The 4,761-nt window shown below is 38.3% G+C and overlaps 1 protein-coding gene and 1 long non-coding RNA gene across 2 annotated transcripts in view; both read right to left on the bottom strand.

Annotated features, from left to right (window-relative positions):
* The window catches only part of ppfia4 (PTPRF interacting protein alpha 4), a gene marked incomplete in the record, with an annotated part of 49,237 nt that overhangs the window by 33,214 nt on the left and 11,262 nt on the right, over window positions 1–4,761 (bottom strand).
* Window positions 4,555–4,755, bottom strand: LOC106513317 (uncharacterized). Its single transcript, XR_001309771.1, has 2 exons — window positions 4,695–4,755; window positions 4,555–4,624 (listed from the first exon to the last, which is right to left on the bottom strand). It is a non-coding gene; the product is annotated as an uncharacterized LOC106513317 (long non-coding RNA).

Raw genomic sequence — 4,761 nt, 5'->3', positions numbered from 1 at the left:
TGAGAGAAACACAGGGAAAACACTAAAACACTAGAAAACTAAAGCAGAAAAGACACAGACCGTGACACATTCCACAGTAGTATCCCTTCAAAATGTTTGTTGAATTAGTTATAAAATATTTAAATCTCCTCAATTTTCACACCTCATCTGCATTTGGACTCAGTTTCTGTTCTACAAATAGTGATGTGTAATGAGCCATGTGTTGCTTTTATCGCAAAAGAACCAGATTTATTTTCATGTTTATGTTCTGTAACCTAGAACTAAAAATTAAAAGAGGGCATCTTTTTTTTTTAACACGACTGAATTTCATTGCTTTGTGCTCATTAAATGCTCACTCACTGTTTAATGTGTAACTAAAGGAAGTCGAGGAACACAACTCCACACTTGGGGGGTGGGAGAGGAGAAAAAGTATTAAAATCCAGCTGAAAAATCCACATTGCCTGGAGGATATTTACAAAACCTCAGCAGTGTGAAAACACAGCTCTAACGACAAACAAAGCATTGTTCTTCAGACCTACAGCAGTCAGAGCATTCACAACGTTCACTTCAGCAGGGCTGTTTTCTTCATCCAGGCAGAAAATCTTTGTATTTGTTTGTCTAATGTCTCGGTAAAACATCAGTTTATCCTAATAAACCATCAGAAAAGCAGCTTCTTTGTTTTACGCATCAATTGCACAGAGAGAAAATGCTTTTATTGTTAAAATGTATTGCTAATTGTACAGAAAATTTGTTAGGATTAAAAAGGCATAAAACTAATGGTTCATTTACTAAAATATATGCTAAGTCCTGTGTGCAGAAATGACGTAAAATATGTCTATAAAAGAAATATAACAAGACCAGAAAATAGATAAAAGCTCTCTTAATTTTTCGTGTTAAAATGTTTGTAAAAAAAGATATATGCAGCCTAAAATGAAAATAAAATGATTTAATTTAATTTCAGTTATTTTACCAATTTCAGATATTTAGATTTTGTCTTAGAGTTTGGCATAGAAAGTGTATTTAATACATTTTTCAGGCCTTGTCATCACCATAGACCTGCAATTTATTAGGGTTTGTTTGAGTCTCATTTCAGAGGTGTTAAAGTTGGCACGGTCTGCTGTGCTAATCAGAYGTCCTGAAATCTGACTCCTGATTAATTCTACCGCTGATCACTCATGTGCAAAAGTGTTTGCTAACAAATTAATCTTTACCTCATGAGGTGCATGCTGTAAAAGACCGTTAGACATTAACCTATATGACCGTACATTACTTCCTTTAAAATGTCCATATCAGCCGTTCTGCTGTACTGCTTACATCACATAAAAAATAAGTCAGGGTAAATCTCTTTTATTTATTTATTTATTTATTTATTTATTTATTTATTTATTTTACATCGTCAGAGTATAATTGGAATTATAGATTATCTGCCACACACCTCCTAGAAAACAGTTTTCACAGATGGTTGCTCCCTTCAGGATGCATGTTTAGGCTCAATGACACAGAGAACAAGAACAATATTTATTCATTTTCTCAAGGATAAACCGTCTGATGCACTTTTATGATACATGCATCTGACAGACRAATATTTAAATGAATACACACTGAAGCATTTTGCATCTTGAAGTCTGTTCACACACACACATATTAAGGCTGCACAATGTTGTGCTTATTGAAAATTATCATCATTGCAATAACAGCTTGTGCAATGTGCATATTGCAAAAMAATTGTCTAAACTATAATAAATGGTTGGCTCAGATGTTTGCATTGATGCGTTTTGTCTGCATCAGTCTGAAAAAGAAAATGGTCTGGAGACACCACATCAAATCCTAACCATATATTTTTTCTTTATTTTTCATCCTACAACTGCGTCTTTCTCACAAATCCTGCATTTTACTTGCGGCAGCATGCTCTCAAATCTTAGCGTATGTCATGTGTGTGCGCCTGTTATTGACAGTCAGCAGTGGGGGGAGTGTGTGCTATGTTGTGAGACACTGACAAGCTCTATTTCATGGAGCAAAGGAAGCATTTTGAAGTTCTCTAAATCCCTTTAGGGGTCCAGCTGGGGACTTAGCTTCGGACGCTACGGCCTCTGCTGCAGCTTAAGTCTCTTGCTGGGAGAAACCGGAGTGTAGAGAGGCGCCGCAGTCTTTTTTATCTACAGGCACGGGGGTTGGGTATGCGTTTGTTTTCTCCTGTCTCTGTTGATGCATGCTGTTTTATTTTTATTACTTGTACAGGGACGAGTGTKGTTGGTACGGACAGACAACATTTGTAGTTTTAGTTAATTAGCCATGCCCATCCTTAGATGTAAAGGGTAGATGAAACTACAAACACAGAACAGAATAAAATATATGACATTTATCCAAGTGAACAACCATGAGCTCATAGATCCCTCCTTTTATTGAAAGAAAAGGGGGCATACTCCCAATCATCCTTCTTCTAACCCCTGTCTTTCTTCCAACCCCCCCCCACCTTTGGATGCCTTATCTTTTATTCTAAGGGAGTCGCGGGAGCAAAGACGAACTGACAGAGTTCCAATTGTGTGGTTGTTAGACATGGCAGGGTCGCTGTGGGCTTAACTGCTGGCTGAAAAACTTCATCTGCTCCTCCTCCTCCACCTCCTCTTTCTCATTCCGTCCTTTGCTGCCTCCTTCCTTCATCGCTCTTGTCCTCCCCTTTGGTGGTCCTGTAACTCCAATCACTCTGTTCTTATTACAAGAGAGAAACAGCACACACACGCACACACAAACACACACACAGTGGCTTTTTTTGTTCTTCCCATTACCAGAGCACGTCTCTTGCTTCCGGGGACCATCGTGTTCAGCCTTTTTTTTTCTGACTTATGCTCCATCTGCCTCTCTGCTAAATCTTGCTCTGTCGTGGATATCTGTTTCCATCTCTCACCTTTCCTCCTCCTCCTTCTCTTACTTTTTTTTACTCCATCCCATGCAGCCACAGGGACAAATTGGCACCCAGCTGATCTAAATGTGCACAGTGCTGAGAGCCAGATGGCACTGGCAGAGGGATGGACGGAGCGAAGGATGGCTACTACCCGGAGACGGAGCGTCTAAGGCGAAGTGTGGCGCAGGGGAGCTGACTTTGTCCACAAATAATCTATTAGAGCTCAGGGGCCTGGCAAAGCTTTTGACAAAGTGCTGCTCAAGGTTATGCGTGGCAGATGATGTGAAGATCCAGAGGGGTGTTTCAGAACGATATGTAGGTAAATTCACAACTTGTTCTTGTCTTTTTTTCCTCCCCCTTAATTATTGATCTGAGCAAAGTAATGAGCTGAAGTTTCAGACTGTTCCTCCAAAACTGCCACATTTAAACCCTCTGGATCTCATCTCTGTGTTTCCTTTCAAAACTCATAGATATATAAATACGCCAGAACTCTAACAAGGTATTGAACAGAATTTCAGCAAAATCCCAAGTTAGCTACACTAYGATGAAAGAAGAAAAACACTGTGTAAAGAATTAAATTACCTGTTTTCAACATGTTTAAAGAGATAACTCCTCCAAACCATTTATTAATGAGCACATTTTCCAATAAAAACACCATAAACTGGATTGCCTCTTGCAGTGATGTGGATGCATGRTCCATAAAAACACGGTCTCCATCTCTATTATCCAAATTTAGTAAATTTTAGATAGACACACAACATTGGAAGTTTAAAGTGCCTGTAGCTGTGTTTCCATCAGTGTTTTTTATGCACATTTTGAAGTATTGCCTTGATGGAAACGGCAAAATTCGAAAAAACATCAATTTTGCAAAAACGTTTTTACGCTCACTCGAGGTAGTTTATGAATTTTCTGAAAAAGAGTTCATGCACATGGAAAGGCATCTGCTGAATACGTTCTGACATAGTGAACATTTACTTCACATGATTGATCAGCTGTTCCTGCTGTTACACCTCTGGACAGGACGTAACACCACCAATAGTTGATATGACAGAACAACTACAACTTGTCCAATGGCCACACATTCCACTCTATTGTCCAAAGTCCCCAAACTTTACTTGATGTTTATTACAGGCATGAATAATATCAACGTCTGCTGAATTTACGCTTGGCTGATTTGTTTCCTAATTGTTTTGCTTCAAACCAGTAGATGGAAACATGTCTAATTTGCTTTTTATTTTATTTTCTGTTTTGCAACATTTTAAAAGTTTGCTCAAATTTTGCATTTCGATTAGATGGAAAAAATGACTTGTGTCACATAAAAAGTGTAGAAAGCATCTTAATATTTAAAAGATTTGGCATAATGCACACAATTTTACTCATTGTCATACAACTGGCATATTTTGGTTTTTGAACTTTGAACATGAAAAAGAAAGTGACAAAAAAAGGGAAACTCCCTGSTCTTTGTTCATACAAACAGCTCTTCTTCATCTCTCTCTTATAGAGACTGAAAATAATCTAACAAAACATCAGATTCTTTGCTGRTGTCTGTGTTTTTATAGCCACTGTAGCAATGATCTGTTTACATGCAGGTGTTCCTTCTTGTCATCACTTCCTGTTAATGCTCATGTGTTAAGGGTGGAGGTCTGAGCTCTGAGTAATTACCGAACACTGAGAAAGGTTTAACAGATTTATTGAATAAATGTGAGAATGAGCATTGGGAACTGGTCACCGGGATCAGCAGATCTGGACACAAGAAGCTGAGGTTAAGTCGGTTCAGATAAATTATATTATTTAGAAAAATAATATATCTCACCGATCTTCTCTGGATGGGTTGGGTCCGAGTGGAAACATCAACTGCTGAGTTTTGGTTCCGGATGGTG

Source organism: Austrofundulus limnaeus, unplaced genomic scaffold (assembly GCF_001266775.1).
Source record: "Austrofundulus limnaeus strain Quisiro unplaced genomic scaffold, Austrofundulus_limnaeus-1.0 Scaffold11, whole genome shotgun sequence".
NCBI classification, from domain to species: Eukaryota; Metazoa; Chordata; class Actinopteri; order Cyprinodontiformes; family Rivulidae; genus Austrofundulus; species Austrofundulus limnaeus.
Note: the sequence above shows the minus strand (reverse complement) of the source record. Positions and strands in the feature narration are given on the sequence as shown.